The 18,956-nt window shown below is 36.0% G+C and overlaps 1 pseudogene; it reads right to left on the reverse strand.

Annotated features, from left to right (window-relative positions):
• The window catches only part of LOC100468483, a 177,394-nt pseudogene extending 158,753 nt beyond the window's left edge, over window positions 1-18,641 (reverse strand).
• Between the last annotated feature and the right edge of the window lie 315 nt (window positions 18,642-18,956).

The raw sequence follows: 18,956 nt of genomic DNA on the forward strand, positions 1-18,956 counted from the left end.
GAATAGACATTTTTCCAAAGAAGATACACAAAATGTTAATAAGCACATGGAAGTTCAATATCACTAATCATTAGAGATATGCAAATTAAAAGCCACATTGAGATATCTGTTCACACCCATCAGAATGGCTATAAAAGCAAAAAAGAAAGACAGAAAGAGAAAGAGAGAGGGTAAGAGGGAGAGGGAGGAAGGGAGAAAAGGAGGGAAGGAGGAGGGAAGGAAGGAAGGTAGGAAGGAAGGAAAGAAGGATGGAAAGAAGGAAGGGAGGGAAGGAGGAAGGAAGGAAAGAGAAAGAAGTAAAAAATACCAAGTGCTGGCGAAAATGTGTGGAAATTTCAACCATATGCATTACTAGTAGAAACATAAGATGGTATAGCTACTGTGGAAAACATTATAACAGTTCCTCAAAAATCAAACCTGTAATTACCTTATGACCTACTGTATATAGAATTGAAAGTAGTAACTTGAATAGGTATTTGTATAGCAATTTTCATAGTGGTGTTATTCATAATAGCCAAAAGATGGAAACAACCCAAATATCCATCAACAGACTAATGGATAAATAAAATGTGCATATCCATATGATGAAATATAATTCAGCCATACAAAGGAATAAAATATGAATACATGCTACAACGTGGACGAACCTTGAAAACATTATTCTAAGTGAAATGTGCCTGACACAAAAGGATAAATATTGTATGATTCCACTTACGTGAGGTACCTAGAGTAGGCAAATTCATACAGACAGAAAGTAGAATGGTGGTTACCAGGGGCTGTTGGGAGGGAGAAGTGAAGAGTTATAGTTAATGGATACAAAGGTTCAGTTTGCGATGATCAATTGTTCTAGAAATGGGTGGTGGTAACAATTGCATTCCAATGTGCATGTGAATGTGAATTCTCAGTACCTTATAGGTCCCCAACTATTCACTTAGATTTAAAGAATATAAAGCAGGAAATGATATTCTGCCAAACAGCAGTTGAAAGAAACATCTCACACACTAATGTAGCTTCCATGCTATTCCACTTCACTGAGATGTAAGACATGAGTTCGAGAAAGGTACGGACCCCTTCAGTGCAGAGTACACATCCTCTGATATACCACATGAGAAGTTACATCAAGTCACATGTCCCCAGGGAAACTCATCATTCAGGGGTTTCACACACACACACACACAAAATGCTTCTATAATTAGTACAGCATGGAGCTAATAACATTCCACATTATCCGAACTTACTAGTGTGTGGAACAGTACTAGAAGATAAATAAGGCTCATATTTTTCAAAGTCTCTGAGTTTGGGTTACACTTTCACACCAGCTGTTTACTCTTTACTTGCAGATGCTATTCCAGATGTTCGACACTGCCATAGGTTGGATCCTCCAATTACAGCACTAAGCTTAAAGCGTAGAGAATACAATTCAGCCCTTGGTTTTGTAATGACATTTTAAGTAGTTTTTGCCTGTCAGTGACAAAGTGAGTCAAGTCAGCCATAGCTAGGTACCAAATAGAGAAAATGCACACAGGGTGGCCAGGTAGTTCTATGGTAGAACTAGCTGCACACCATTGATGGCTTCCAGACAGCAGACAAACTGTAAGATGGGCAGACAGGAAGACATCACAGCAGGCAACATAAAACTGTAGACGCAGAGAGAACTTCTGAAACAGGGGTTCAGGTAGATGGCTGGCAGGATGACAAGATATGGCAATGAGAGACTGGCAGTTTGAGGAAGCTTGGACTCTAGTCATCAGGTAGGAGTTAACAGAGCCAATTTCTTGGATCTGGGTTTCTGAAGAAGGTCTGGGAAGACCAACATGTCCAAGACATTAGTCCTCGACTCAGAGAGACAGCTTACTAGCGCTAAGACTCTTAGAGTTCTGCAGGGAGAAAGACAAATCAGGATACCAACTCCTGGAACTGAGGTGCAAATCAAGATGAAGAACATCAGTAAGACATTTAATGCTTAGTAAATAAGCTAACTAACTGGTACTCTAAATTCTCCTCAAAGGGATCAACATGTGCCCTTGTGCTAAGAAGCAGCCCTTACAAATGAGAGTTACACATTTGAACTATGGTAAAGACCCAGACCTTCTATGTGTGTGGAGCAGCCTCCAACATTGTTATTATTGTTCTCATGTTACGATATTCAGCTGTCTTTAACTTCTCCTCTATATTCACAGTTGCCTGCAGAGCTATGTGATTATTCAGAAGGACCTACCTAATACTAATTTTTAATAAACTCAAAAAGAAGGAATGTACATGTTGTCAAGAATGGGAAAATGTACACTTTCATACACTTCTTATAGAATTAACTGATATGATATTTTTCAGAGGGCTGTTCAGCAGTATCTATCAGTGTTAAAATTCTTATCTATTGATCTAGAAATTTCACACCTAAGCATTTTTCCTGAGGATTGTATAAAGATACAAGTCTAAAGACACTAATTGAAAACTGGTTATAACCAAAAATTAGACACCCCACATCATATAGTTGTGATGATGACTAAATATGTTAAGATTTATAAAATGCTTAGAATAAAGCCTGGCATATAGTACATGTTTGTTGAATAAAATACCACATGCATCTAAAAGGCAGAATGGACAATAAATACTATCTTATTTAAACGAAGAATGTATGATGCTCTTAAAAATAATGAAGTAGATACTCATAAAGATATATTATTGAGTGGAAAAGTAGTTTATAAAGCCATGTATGGTATGATTCCACTTTTATAAATATATATGTATGAACTATATAATATGATACAAAGACATACAAATATATTACAAGGCTATTCTTCCCTATTATTGTAATCAAACGTCATACATTTTGGTATCATGCTTGGAAAATTATTAACCAACCTTGAGTTGAGAAGACAGAATAAAATTCCTAGCATTGCTTTCATGTCTCTGAAGGGCTAAGAGGAAAAGACTGCATGCTTCACATAAGACACTTAGGTACAGAGGTATTAGATAATTCTCACTGAGCCTCAGGAAAACCAGAAACTTTGGAGCTCTACAGAATGGCACTGTAACTAAAGAGAGAGTCTGTGAGGTTATTGGAGACAACTGTTAAAATCTAAGCACTTACCACCATCTTTATTTTTTTAAATTTTATTTATTTTTATTTAAATTCAACTAGCCAACATGAGTTGTTTCAGAGGTAGTGTTCAATAATTTATCAGTTGTGTATAACACCCAGTGCTCACCACATCTTACCACCATCTTTAAAAGAAGACAATAAAAAGGCTCAAGGTTTCTGGAGACATTCCTATTATCTGAGGAAAGAAAAGCAAAAAACAGGCCTAGAATTCCCTAGATAAAAAAGACAAGTTGCTGAGTTGACCCTGAGAAGCCGTCTGAGTACCTGAGATTGAGGGGTGCTGAGAAATCCTTCCTAATTTCCTTAATTATTGGAGTTTTCTTGTTGAATTCCTGATTTTACAAGGGGAGTTTCCTTTATGTAAACTGCAGGGTAGAAGGCAATTTTTCAATTTTAGAAGTTTTCCCTGCAAGGTAGTAATTCTGACTATTCTCTTTCATCTCACACCTCCTTCTCACTTCTGTTATATCCCAATATTATATGTAAAACTCAAGTTGATTGCTTCATGTTTTCTAAACAGAAAACTTCTTGGAGGAATACATCATATTTCATATCTTCACCATATCTTCACCATAGTTTCTAAGGACAACACTTTGCATATTACCGGCTTTCTGTAAATCTTAACTAAATGGGTAAACAAAACTCGGCTTTAATATGATTAAACAATAGGGACAGAGGCCCAATCCTAGTGATGGATGGCATGATAATTATGATTTTTTCACCATAATAATCACTAGAATTTTAATGGAATTAGAAATCTAATTATTTGTAATTGAAATGCCTGCCGTCCATTAACATACTTATCTGAATATATTTAGATTTCCCCAATGTGTTATTTTTATTCTCACATTTTAGGCCTAGGAAAAAAAAATGTATAGGGTACAATTAATTTTTCCCCATAGGGGGCTAAAGTCTCTATTGTACATGAAATTTTTATGTCTAGAAACTTTAAAACTTTGCCACTCCATTCTGAGATTTAGGAAAAGTAGTGCATGTGGTTTCAAGCTTTCTTTTGTTTATATCTAGAAAGCTATTACAACTCTTACAAATAGCAGAAAACTATTAGCACCACTAAATATTCAGAAAAAGCTATACTACAATCAAGTAAAATTAAAGTACATCTTTTTTTTAAGGCTCAAATGTTAAGACAGATTTAAAATTCAGCTCAAGTAATAATTAGAGTCAAAGTAATGTTAGTCTTAAGAGCCTTATCTATGCAAATATCAGTCCTTTAGAAACGAATGAAAACCATAAACGAGGAATAGTTTTAATTGCACTTATTCACTTTTAATAACATGCAATTTATATTTTTGTCTTAGAATTCAGTTAATAGTAGATATTTAGCAGCTCATACCGTCACTTCCTATTACACTTTGTTACCCACTCCAGGTGCTTCCAGATTCAGCACCTTCCTCAAAAATAACTCCTTAGAAGAGTTACAATGAGTCTAAGGTCATTGTTTCTAGTGATTCCACAATGATCTGAATTATATCTCTAAGGCAATTTTGCTCTTTGATGCCAGCTTTCAATAACACTTCCTTGGCTTTTAACCATACTAGTTTTTAAGAACTTGCATTTTTCCCACAAGATCTAATGACCGCTATGTCTGCTTGTGAAAAAAATAGAGTATTTCAAACTTTTCTTTAACAGCTTAGTACAATGCAAAAGATACTTGAGAAAAAGAAATCAGTGGAAACAACAACAAAATGTTGGTGAGGCTTATTCAGAAAATCCTGGTTTTCATTGTGGATATAATGGTTTGGGAATGTTAAAATGGAGGATAAGAATGTGTTTTCAGCCTTCTGGATCCCCATTATTTTAGTCCTATTCCCCTCGCAGTATTATGTTTTATCATCTGTATCCACTTGTATATGTGAATCACTGACCTGAAACTAGTAAATCTGAAGTGAGTTATTATTGTGTCATCTTTGCTATGACCCTGTAGTTATAACACCGAAGACAGTTTAAATGTCACCCAATTCTACCTTAAAATCATCACTATTANAGTTTAAATGTCACCCAATTCTACCTTAAAATCATCACTATTAATTTTCTAACTGTAATAAAACACAGAGATGTTTTGATTCTCACCATATATTTGGATAACTTAGCTAGATGTTTATACTGTATATATAATATATAGTATATACATATGATATAATTCATTATTCTGAATTAGTTTTTAAATTTTGTGTATGATGCTTATTAACAACAAATATAGTCTCCATCACCATGCACACTAGATTCTTTTAGAAATGGATCCAGATTTTCTGAGATGTGAAGCTTAGATAAGTATAGGGCCCTTTTAAAATAAAAGAACAAAAATTATAAATAAAAATTAAATATTTTTATATTTAATGAGTGTTATTTAGGGTGAACAAAGAAATACAATAAAATGCAAATTTAAAAAGAACTGTGATTTACTGAAAGTATCGTAAAATCCAGGAAATAATAATTTTTATTATTTGTGTCTAATGTACTTCTAAAATTAATTTTTCTGCATTTTTCACTATAAATCTTTAGTTCCTTTTTGATAGGACAATTATTTTACAATGTCTTTTTTCTAAAGAGAATATAAATGTAGTTGAGTCTTTCCTCTAGAGTGCTTGATTGAATTTTATTATTATTATTGATAGTTGGGAATGCATCAACTATAATTTGTGATTATAGTACTACTATGGATTTTGGCTCACAAACTCATGAGTTGTGGTAAGTTCTACTGTGTGTGATTTCCTACCCCCAAAAAAATAATGTGTTGTGCATTTAAAATGACATGTGTCTATATTCCTGACAGAATTTACAACCATAGTTAGCATCTTTAAGAACCATATCCTTTGCTTACAGTTTTATGCATGGGATGATAAGAAAAATTTTCCACATAGTAGCCTATGGTTCCATACATTTCACCTTATTTCATCTCCACTTCTCACATATTCCCAGTGGTGTCTATTACTGTTAAACCTCATCATATTGCAAGATGACCTCCCAGCCCTATACTTTTGGATCTTGATGCTGGGTGGGGGAGGGGTCCTCACAGTGGAAGCTAGGCACACTCCTGGAAGCCGAGCCTGCTTTCGGATAGCTGCAAACANGCACTCCTGGAAGCCAAGCCTGCTTTCGGATAGCTGCAAAAAACTGAAATATATTTCACACAACCCAAACTAAAAGTATTCTCAATTCAACATCCCTTAATTGAGTCTTAAAAATGCCTACGGTCACATCACACCAATACACACAAGGAGGAGTGCCCACTGTATGAGTTACAGAAGAAGGAGCCGGACTTAACAGATCAGAATGAAAGTATCTTAATATTGCAAAATTAGCAAACACATATGACCATGTAAGGATATAGTTCTAGGGCCCTTTCCAGAGTTCTGAAAGGGGTGTATACAAGTGCATTTTATTGTAAATCTACCTCTGAGTATACACATTATTTTAAGCACATAGTTGGCCATTCCACATATATTTCATTTTATTCTTTCAACCAATCTAGAAATTTTGAAAGTATTCTTAATTTACAACTAATAAATCATAAGAATCAGTTATGTTACATGATTTCCAAGATTCTATAAGTAGTAAATGATGAAACCAGTATTTAATTCAGGTCTGTATTTTTCTGAAGCCCATATTAGGCTCTTTATTCAGGTTGGTCATAGACATTAGTGGACAAAGTAGTTGATGCTTTATAAAAAGCAAATTTCTGAGCCTCATCCCAAGGATCTCAGATTATTCTGATATAGATGGAATGAAGACAAACCACTGAGAAACAGTATTTTACACCATACTACTCTAATATATTCTAGTTCCTTAATCCTTACTAAAATTATGAACCAAGCATTCACATAGCTAGTTAGAGACCTTCCCTGGTAAATTTGACCTGAGGTAAAAATCCTTGATCAGGACATGGTTCAACCATGGATAAAAAAATGTCATTTTAAAGAGAGCCAAAGAAAATCTTGATTCAGGTATTTTTCACATATATCACTTTGTTCCTAAAGCAATCTTAGTGTCAATATCAGTTATATATAATTAAGTTAGCCTTAGAACATCTTCGTCTACTGAACCTTTCAGCCCTTAACTGTGTAAAAGTTCTCTATCTTGCTCATGAGGCAAATCTTCAGTTCTTCCTAAGTCCTATGGCTGACATGGGTGGAGGAAACTAACTTCATTTCGGTCAGGGAGGTGATTTTGGAAGTGAGCAGCAGAAAGGAAACAACATTCAAGAAGATAAACCAAAGACACTTGGGGAGCCCAGGAATAAGAAAACTTGGAAGACTAAGACAGGTGAAATTCATCCTAAGAAACTTAATCTTTCTTTTATTTACATGGTATTTACAGGACCAGTCACATAAGTAAAATCCTCTGTGCTCACTCTTTCCTTTTATTTTTGGTTTGGTGGGAGGCAATAGGAGTGGCTATAGGGATATTTGCTTGAGAGTGGAAGGCTATAGAAACACTTCTGCCCCACGGTCATGGTGTTTTCTGACATAGATGAAAGCAGTCCATGTGATCTGCCTAAAGAACTGGTAGAAAAGTTCCCTTTTATAAGACTAAGCAGACTGTTTCACACATAATATTTTCTTGAAATGTATTTTCAATACATTTGTTATGTATTTATTTATCCACCTCATTTTTTATTTATGTTTAATTCTTTGAGGCTTTAACTCATGACCCTGAGATCAAGAGTTGCATGCTCTACCGACTAAGCCACGCAAGCGCCCTTGAAAGGTGTTTTCATTGCATTATAATTCTATCATCATTATTAAGAACATTTATTAAGTATTTTTTCTATTCAAAGTAATATGTTGACAGATGTAGTCCTCATCCTCTAGGCAGATTTAGCAATTAATTAAAACTACATGAGCTTATTGAGAACAGACTGTCCCTTTTCTTCATTTATACTAATGACCATTTTGCATACAACTGGTCAAATATAAACCCCAACAAAGCAGGTCAGAGGGCCTGCATAGCATTCTACACCTGGTGGGTTTTGCCTACAGTACACAGTGAGTCAGGAAATAATAATCCTTTCTCTACCATAGTATCCTCTAATTCTGGACAGCTCCCACTGAGGATCACATGCCTAGTGAATTCACAAAGATAACCCTAGTGAAGAATATTTTTTAAAAAATTCACAGAAAATTTACTGGGCCATTTGGTGTCCTCTCGATTTTTACAAAATCAGGTGTTTGACAAGGAATGATACCAGATACACAGACTCAAAGTAGTTACGAACAAAGCCCCCTCGCAAACATATTCTGTAGTTAACATAGTGTACTGATGGCCACATGGGGTTTGATTTTCTATACCATATTGCCAGATAAAAAAGGTTTTGAAAATTCACACAGTTGGTTTTCAAACAACTCCTACTTTGTCAAGTTTAATTTACAGGAGTAAACCCCAAGCATGGACTAAAATTGACCAGCATTCTTTTGGCAGCAAATTCAGCAATAAATGTAAAGGCAAACAGCATGCATATACACATGTACAAAGGACAGGAGCACCTGCTCTCCACCTGCAAAATAGACTACTAGAAACCCGGGTCAAGGATACAGAATGTGATTTACAGCTCACTATNGGTCATGGTGTTTTCTGACATAGATGAAAGCAGTCCATGTGATCTGCCTAAAGAACTGGTAGAAAAGTTCCCTTTTATAAGACTAAGCAGACTGTTTCACACATAATATTTTCTTGAAATGTATTTTCAATACATTTGTTATGTATTTATTTATCCACCTCATTTTTTATTTATGTTTAATTCTTTGAGGCTTTAACTCATGACCCTGAGATCAAGAGTTGCATGCTCTACCGACTAAGCCACGCAAGCGCCCTTGAAAGGTGTTTTCATTTCATTATAATTCTATCATCATTATTAAGAACATTTATTAAGTATTTTTTCTATTCAAAGTAATATGTTGACAGATGTAGTCCTCATCCTCTAGGCAGATTTAGCAATTAATTAAAACTACATGAGCTTATTGAGAACAGACTGTCCCTTTTCTTCATTTATACTAATGACCATTTTGCATACAACTGGTCAAATATAAACCCCAACAAAGCAGGTCAGAGGGCCTGCATAGCATTCTACACCTGGTGGGTTTTGCCTACAGTACACAGTGAGTCAGGAAATAATAATCCTTTCTCTACCATAGTATCCTCTAATTCTGGACAGCTCCCACTGAGGATCACATGCCTAGTGAATTCACAAAGATAACCCTAGTGAAGAATATTTTTTAAAAAATTCACAGAAAATTTACTGGGCCATTTGGTGTCCTCTCGATTTTTACAAAATCAGGTGTTTGACAAGGAATGATACCAGATACACAGACTCAAAGTAGTTACGAACAAAGCCCCCTCGCAAACATATTCTGTAGTTAACATAGTGTACTGATGGCCACATGGGGTTTGATTTTCTATACCATATTGCCAGATAAAAAAGGTTTTGAAAATTCACACAGTTGGTTTTCAAACAACTCCTACTTTGTCAAGTTTAATTTACAGGAGTAAACCCCAAGCATGGACTAAAATTGACCAGCATTCTTTTGGCAGCAAATTCAGCAATAAATGTAAAGGCAAACAGCATGCATATACACATGTACAAAGGACAGGAGCACCTGCTCTCCACCTGCAAAATAGACTACTAGAAACCCGGGTCAAGGATACAGAATGTGATTTACAGCTCACTACATCANAGTCATGGTGTTTTCTGACATAGATGAAAGCAGTCCATGTGATCTGCCTAAAGAACTGGTAGAAAACTTCCCTTTTATGAGACTAAGCAGACTGTTTCACACATAATATTTTCTTGAAATGTATTTTCAATACATTTGTTATGTATTTATTTATCCACCTCATTTTTTATTTATGTTTAATTCTTTGAGGCTTTAACTCATGACCCTGAGATCAAGAGTTGCATGCTCTACCGACTAAGCCACGCAAGCGCCCTTGAAAGGTGTTTTCATTTCATTATAATTCTATCATCATTATTAAGAACATTTATTAAGTATTTTTTCTATTCAAAGTAATATGTTGACAGATGTAGTCCTCATCCTCTAGGCAGATTTAGCAATTAATTAAAACTACATGAGCTTATTGAGAACAGACTGTCCCTTTTCTTCATTTATACTAATGACCATTTTGCATACAACTGGTCAAATATAAACCCCAACAAAGCAGGTCAGAGGGCCTGCATAGCATTCTACACCTGGTGGGTTTTGCCTACAGTACACAGTGAGTCAGGAAATAATAATCCTTTCTCTACCATAGTATCCTCTAATTCTGGACAGCTCCCACTGAGGATCACATGCCTAGTGAATTCACAAAGATAACCCTAGTGAAGAATATTTTTTAAAAAATTCACAGAAAATTTACTGGGCCATTTGGTGTCCTCTCGATTTTTACAAAATCAGGTGTTTGACAAGGAATGATACCAGATACACAGACTCAAAGTAGTTACGAACAAAGCCCCCTCGCAAACATATTCTGTAGTTAACATAGTGTACTGATGGCCACATGGGGTTTGATTTTCTATACCATATTGCCAGATAAAAAAGGTTTTGAAAATTCACACAGTTGGTTTTCAAACAACTCCTACTTTGTCAAGTTTAATTTACAGGAGTAAACCCCAAGCATGGACTAAAATTGACCAGCATTCTTTTGGCAGCAAATTCAGCAATAAATGTAAAGGCAAACAGCATGCATATACACATGTACAAAGGACAGGAGCACCTGCTCTCCACCTGCAAAATAGACTACTAGAAACCCGGGTCAAGGATACAGAATGTGATTTACAGCTCACTATATCAATTTAATGCATTCTTTTTCCTTAAGAGAGAAGAGAATGTGGTGCAGTTAAAATAACAGTTTTTTAGTGTTCTTCAAACTAAAACTCTAAGGGTATCCTTAGCAATGTCTATCAGACTGTTCCAAAATTAATCACCATCAACAAATATTGATTATTATTATTGCATGGAAGTGTAATTGACATATAACATTATATTGGTTTCAGGTGTACAGCATAATGACCCGATATCTGTATATATTTCAAAATGACAAAACGGTCACTACAATAAGTCCAGTTAACATGTCACCATAAATAGTTACAAATTCTTTTTTTCATGATGAGGACTTCTAAGATTTACTCTCTCAGTAACTTTCAAATCTGCAATAAAGTATTCTTAACTATAGTCACTATGATGGACATTATATCCCATGTTTATTTACTTGTTTATAACTGGAAATTTGTGTCTTTTGACCCATTCCACTCATTTTGCCCACCCTCCTACCTCTGGCAACCACCAACTTATTCTCTGTATCTGTGGGGTTTCTTTGTTTTTGTTTGTTTTTTAAGATTTCACATAAAAGTGAGATCATATAGTATTTGTTTTCCTCGAACTTATTTCACTTAGCATGATGCCCTCAAGATGCATCCATGTTGTCATAAATATGTCAATTTACTATTAATCTACTATGAGCTCTAAAAAGGACCAGGGATATACCATCCCAAAATATGCAACTTTGGCATAAGAATTATTTTGAGCCAAAGGCATTTGAGCTCCTGAAATTCTTTGTCTTCTACAAGCAAAAGTTCCCCAAAGAGCTCAATTTTCATAAATCCCATCCCCAAGAATTCTCTTCTTGGAGACAAGAAGCCATCATTTTATACATAGTTACAGACACACACATATATACACTCTATATATACTATACACACACACACACACAATATACACACATACACATACACTATATATATATTATATACATCCATATATATACCATATATAGCTTCACAAACCCTAATGTATGAGGAAGACATATAGTCCGATGTCTTTTTAACACTTGGTGTTCTAATTATTTATAAAGCTAAAACAGGAAAAGAAATGAATGAGCCAACCTAACCTGATTTTTGGGTTAAGCAGAGAGCAAACTACTATCACTACACTACTCTATTAATGATGATAATAACAATAACATATTTAATATTGAGTTTTGATTTATTACTTAGGTGTTATGTTATGTCTTAGATGCATTACAATTTTAATTTTTACTCATGTCCAATGAAGTAAATAAAAATTGTATTCTAATGGAAAAGTTAAGCTTTAGAAATGTTGAGATATTATAAGGGAGAAGAAAACAACCAAAAAACAAAAAAACCAAAAAACTACCTTTCTAGTTTCAAAGGCTAAGGCCTGCCTGAACTGGAAAACTGAAAAAGAGACAGATAACATAACAAGAGGAAAAAAAAAGAGAGCGAGAGAGAGAAAGATTTAAGCACAAGCATAAATATGGGAATTCACAAAGAAATATGATTCAAGGAAGTAGCCAGAATATGTGTGATATATATATCATCTTAGGCTAGTCAAAAAATAAAAAGGATTTGGGACTTCTGGGAAGGGGGAGATAAATTATGGGAAGGAGGCTAGAAAACATGTTTAAATGAGGGTTGTTTAGTAAGATTTTTTTTTTCTTTTTTTAAATTTATTTTTTATTATGTTCAGTTAGCCAGCATATAGTACATCATTAGTTTTCTATGTAGTATTCAACGATTCATTAGTTGCGGATTACACCCAGGGCTCATCACAACACGTGCCCTCCTTAATACCCATCACCCGGGTTTAGTAAGATTTCTTAAGCAGATTTAAATGGGAAGTTCCTCCATTGATGAGGTGTTAAGAGACCTCCTCCTGTCTGGTAGGAGAGAGAGAGACTTCTTTTGCAAATGGCAATTTCCTTTATAAATGTTTATTTCTTTTACAAAAGGGAAACTTATGCTCTCTTTTAGAATTTTTCCTTTATCTGCTGCTACTCAATTGCCTTCAGCTCAAGATGGTCCTTTTGCCAAAGAAGCATATTTTGGTTCCCTTCAATACTTTACTAAAGTCATATAACTAATAAGTTGTGGAACAGGGACTTGACATCCGGTGAGCCATTTCTTAAGGACGTTGTCCTGCAAACACACATAATAATCCGACATATTTAATAATACACGTTTTCTTTATGGTGTTTCATGGGTTTGAAACATTAATGGTAAAATACTTCCTTTCAAATCACTATAAATTGGAATGATATTTGTAAAGTCAAATCTCACTTATTAAGTTTCCTGAAAGCAATGCCATTGTCCGGCTTATTCACAAATCCACTGATACTAACACAGATGAGTCCATTAAGAACCTGGATTGAACTTCTCAACAACTTTCCCTCTTCATCTGTTCATGGGCTGTAGACACCTGGGACTGGGTTCTGGTGTTCTGGGTTTCTGAAATTTAAAGGCAACCAAACTAATTGTTGAAGGGAATGAGAAATTGTGTTTTTTTTGCTTTTTGTTTTGTTTGTTTTGTTTTCTAGTAGACCTCTGCTAGAATGAGACACTTTGACTTAATTTTTAGCATGGAAACTAAACACACCAGCAATTTACAGGTATAAATAATACAACAGGCACCTTGAATAGTAGGACACTGTGAACCTAAAGAAATCATAAACTTAAGCACTTTGGTATTTTATTCATACATTTTTATTCAGACACATACTACAACAGAATTTGTGTATTATTTTCATTTTTTAGGGTGTAGAGCATTATGAAACTTTTCAGTAATGCTGACATCATCAATTCCTCATCTCCCATAAAAACTCAAAATTAAAGAGTCTTGACATATCTGAGTATTCATCTTTAATCCCTCTGGCTCACATCCTGACTCAAAGCTTTAAAATTTGCTGAAAGGATTTCAGCTACCAGAAAAGATTGTATGAAGTGTTTCTAAAATCCAGTGTGTCTAAGAACCACCTGAGAAACTTGTTAAAATGCAGGTTCCCAGATCTGATCCAGGACATGGCTGAATGATTTATTAGATCTTGAGGGATATCTGGTAACCAGCATTTTAAACAGGCACTCCAATTCTCATGCTGGTGAGCCACAGACCACACTATGAGAAACAAGATGTGAGGAATATAGAAAGAACACGCAGAGGACTGCTTTGGCTTCTGTACTACTATGTGGAAACTAGTGTTGATCGCAAATTCAGACTGGATTAAGAAAAGGTTAACACTAATGACATTAAAACTCCTTGTGTACAGGTTCTCTTCGGCAACTTCTTGCCTTCTTTTTTTAAAATTTTTAACCTTGTATAATTCACTTATTGTTTCAGAGTGCTCTGCAGCTAGAAGTTAGCTTGGATTAAATGAAAATAACCTTCTCTTCTCCCTCCAAGCACACTGCCAAATTTAGCATGTTTCATGTAATTTATATAACAAAAGACCTAGGGGCACCTGGGTGGTTCAGTGGGTTAAGTGTCTGCCTTTGGCTTAGGTCATGATCCCAGGTCCTGGGATGGAGCCCCATATTGGGCTCTCCACTCAACGGGGATTCTACTTCTCCCATTCCTTCGAGATACATTTTAAATATTTTTCAAGGACTTTAAACAACCAGTACCAGAAGCAATGAAAATAAGGACATTTTTATGGTGTTGGATGGAACTCTTATAACATATAGAACACTGGACTAAGGAGAGAAAAAAAAAACAAAATAGTGGTAAATGAGAAGTGTAAAAAAAGAGATAAAAACATGTGGAATTTACTAGTCTTTCTTTACATTATTTAGCAAAGCGAGTAAATAATGAAATATCAAGTCTTAAAAAAACACATTCTTACCTTTTTATATCTTATCAAATTATTTCTCCACTTTGTGGTGTAGGTAATATAGACTGGCTAGCATTTTCAAATAAATTTTTCTAGAAAAAAAAAGTGTTGTCTATAAAATATAAAAGTTGAAATGGATATTTTTAAACCCTTGACCATATCCCTTTTGTATGGATCATTGCTCCTCAAAATAAATTTCCACATCTAATGAATCTGTGTCATATATGATGAGTATCCAACTAGTTGGATGATTGAATATTTTGCTCAAATGCTTAATATATAGTCAGAACCAAACTGATCATTAATTATATAGGAAATAAGGTATTTTCTGTGGAGTCTATAGAAATATCACACAGGAACAGAACATTACCCAAACAATTTTTATTCCACAAAATAAACAGTATGGTAATTAAATGAACTTCAGGAGTACAATACTTGGAGCAGGTAGTGAATTTCTTTATTTTTTAATGTGAAGAGCTCATTGGTTCTATTATCAAGCCTGAAAAATCTTAAATTATTAAGTGAGTCATGTACATTGAGGAATTACTTCCTCATGAATTACTGAAACACTTGATTGCTTTAGTAACAAATTCATTTCACTGTCGTATTTCAAGCCCAAACTTAACTAAATCTATGGTGCAGAGATAGACCTGCTGCAGTACCAGATTTATTGATAGAGATTTAAGAGGTCTCTGCAGTATTCAAATTACTTTATATTCATTTAACACATTTGCTCTAATTAAAAAGTAAGACTTCACTTTCTCAAAAGTCTCCCCGTGTGTATGCTTAGGCCATTTAGCTCAAAAGAAAAAAGATCAAATGACAGATCAAAGGAAAATGTTAAAATATAAATTACATGCTTTAAGTTGCTTTCTCTGAATTTAGAAATGCTCAGATAAAAGTTGAAATTTTAGTGAATGGATCTTGATTTTCTGTATATTCATTTCCCAAGTCAATTATACTTTACATATACGAAATGTCCCAGGCAAATTAGAAGACATATGGGTTTTCAATTAGTTCTAATTGAAAGGAAACACCCCATTGTCAAGATATTTGTAGAGTCAGTTGAGATTGTGCAATGTTAGTGGAATAATGGAATTATTTCAAATTCATTTACTTTTCAAGTTAAACCTAGAGATTTCCCAGAATGAGAGAAGATAAGACAAACTCTTCATCTCATCTTTGAAAATAGGAATTATGGGCTTGGATTCTGACCTAATCATTTAAGCTTAATACTGGACCATCTAAGTAGTAGCTTTCACTTTGGTTTTTCTAGCAAATTGGTTCTAATCTACATCAAGAGCCAAGTAACTCACAACTCTCTGAGTAGCTAGATAAAAAGCATTTCTGCTACGTGAGTTGCTACCCAGAGAGCTAAGGAACCTTAATCATATTAGGTTTCTTCCTAAAACTCCAACTGCTCTAGAGTATTCAGTCATAACTATAATGGTTCAGATTAGTAATAACATTTAGCTAATAAGACTAAAGAACTAACCAGTTCCCTTTATTCACTTCCACAGCCACGGACTTCAGTTATTATTTTCATTAACTCTTTCTTTCATTGAAGCTCCATGATGTGCCCAGAACAAGGTGATGGACACTGGGGTTATTATTATGTATAAAAGAAAAGCACCCATCAAGGAATCAGTAGGGTAAGTTATTTCAACATTGTGCAGGTGTGACATCAGTTCTAGCAGAATATTAGAATCTAAGAAAGTGTGTTGTCAAGGATTTTAGATATTAAATACGGTGATAATAGTGAAAATAATCAAAGAAACAAAACTCCAAAATCTACAGGTGCCAGGCAGATAATAGAAGTGAGTAAAGAGGTCAATAGGAATTGTAGTGGGCTTGAAGGTATGACATATATTGCAGAATTCCTGCCTCTTGTTGCCAAATCTGAGTTTTAAGAGAGGCTGATGATTGTGATTTCTTATGTGACTCTCATGATGTTTCATTGAATAATTGCTCAATTTAAAAAGCAAGCAAACAAAACATTGTGGTAGCCAAACATTATTTGCCCTGCATATTTGAACCAGCAGCTACCATTTATCACATTTCATCACAATCCCAAATCATCAAAATTATTGAGATCCTAAGTTGTTTCTTTCTCTAAACAGTAACAGTTTGGTGAGTGCTCCAAGTACTGCATATGTTTCTACACATGTAGATCAACAAATCTTAGGCAGGCTTCATGCCCAGCATGGAGCCCAACTTGGGGCTCAATCTCACACCCTGAGATCATGATCTGAGCCGAAATCAAGAGTTGGACACTTAAACAATGGAGCCACCCAGGCACCCTGTGTACATTTTTTAAAGGTTGCTTTTTTATACTTAATAATATGTTTTGGAGATCATTTCACGTAAGTACATAAAGAAGTAGGTTAATTACTTTGAATAGTGCATTCTATTCATTCATATGGATATATCATACATTGTTTTGTCAATTCTCTTTTAATGGGTATTTAGATTATTTCTGAATCTCATTACTAAAAGTAATGCTGCAATAAAATATCTCTATATGTGCATTTGGATAGTCAGGCTCTTCTTCCAGACTTTATAGGTTAAAACAAATGGCTGAGACTGTTCTTCCCTCATCAGCTAAGTTTGGGTTTCTAGGTGTGTCTGCTGATGTGATAAGTCACATGGGACCTGCAGTTACGGTCTATTTTGGGTGAGACAATTGTTCTAGCTCTGAGGATGGGGTTGGCAGTGGGTATGCCTTTCACTGAGAACAGTTAGAAAGGACTCCTGGATTGGTCCCCTACCCAAATGAAGTAGGATGGGTACCACAGTTACCTGGACTCTTGGATCAGGCTTTCCAGGTGGTTAGGACTGGATACTATATTCAGTAATAGATGGAGTTATGAATTAGCCTTAACCCAGGGTGTATATAGCTTTTTTTCTGGAAACTCAAGTCAGGTCAGAGTGCATACTAAATTCCCCAGCAAATGAGTCCACCAGCTTGCTCTGCAGACTGGGGAAACCCTAGGCTGGGCTCTCTATTCTAGTGCCATGGTGCATAGGGCTGCTGAATGGGGTTCTGTAACTTTGTGGGTGCTCAGGTTAGGTTCCCTGATCAGATAGGCCGAAGGCTGTATTTAGCAATTAGCCGGTCTATGGATTTGATTTCTTGCCTGGGTACAGCAGGAGAAGCAGCTCTAAAGCCAGCAAAGCTCTTGGTTGTCTTAACTCAAGCCAACCCACACTCCGAGTTCACAGGCTGATGAGGGCCACTGGTTTTTTTTGCAAATTATTGGATGTACCTGCCCTTCCCTAGGGTCCAGCATCATTAGGCTGCAAAGGAGTTGTCCCCAGCCATTCTGGTCAGATGGGGCTAGAAGGCCCTCTCTGTGTGGATTGGGCTATGTCTCAGGTCTCTTCCCTGGGTGGTGGTGAGGAAGGAAGAGCTGGGGGCGCAGAGGTGAAGGGCTGCTCCCAATTACTCTCAATTTCCCAAGTAGGCTCTCTGGTTTGGAAGGGCCTGGTTCTACCCTCAGCTTCAGCTATGACTTAATTTCTCTGCTTGTGAGTAGCACCCTCCATGCTTGGTTACTGGCTTCGCTCTGGAGGCTATCAGCTCTGCCCACCCACTTTTCAGATGGAGTCTCATTGAGCCACATAGTTTCTAGGAATTGTCACCAGCCCTTCTGGTCAGATGGGGCTAGAAGACATTCTACAGAGTAAGCGGGGCTGTGACTTTACTCTTTGTCTGAGCATGGTCAAACCAGGTTGTAGGACTGGCAAAATTCCAAGTTTGAGGATCTGAATCTGGCAGATCTACATCCCGCCAAGGTCCCTGGTCAGAGTGCACCTGTGACTTATTTCTGCAGATGAGCAAACTGCTGGTTGGGATTACTACTTGAGTGTTGCAGGTACAAACCTGGCCTGCCAAGAGTCTCATGCTGGTTGTTTCAATCTCCTGCCCCTTTCTCCATCACGGTCAGATTCTCAGTTGTGGGGCCCTACCAATTCTCCTGCAAATCCCATGGTGCAAGATCAGAATAGGGCCTCCCATAAAGCTTCCCTAATGTTGGGATGGGCTCGTGGTTCCTTCTGGGTTCTTTTTTCCCACTGGAGCAACCGGAGGCTCAGGAGAGTTCACTCTGCATAGTGCTGTTCTGGGAGAAGGGCAATGTGGTCAGTGTGTAGCCTCTTCTCTTACCCTCTAATGCCAATCTGTCTTGGTCCCTGAGGTGTAGGAAGGTGTTTCTCGGTG

This window comes from Ailuropoda melanoleuca, chromosome 2, assembly GCF_002007445.2.
Source record: "Ailuropoda melanoleuca isolate Jingjing chromosome 2, ASM200744v2, whole genome shotgun sequence".
NCBI classification, from domain to species: Eukaryota; Metazoa; Chordata; class Mammalia; order Carnivora; family Ursidae; genus Ailuropoda; species Ailuropoda melanoleuca.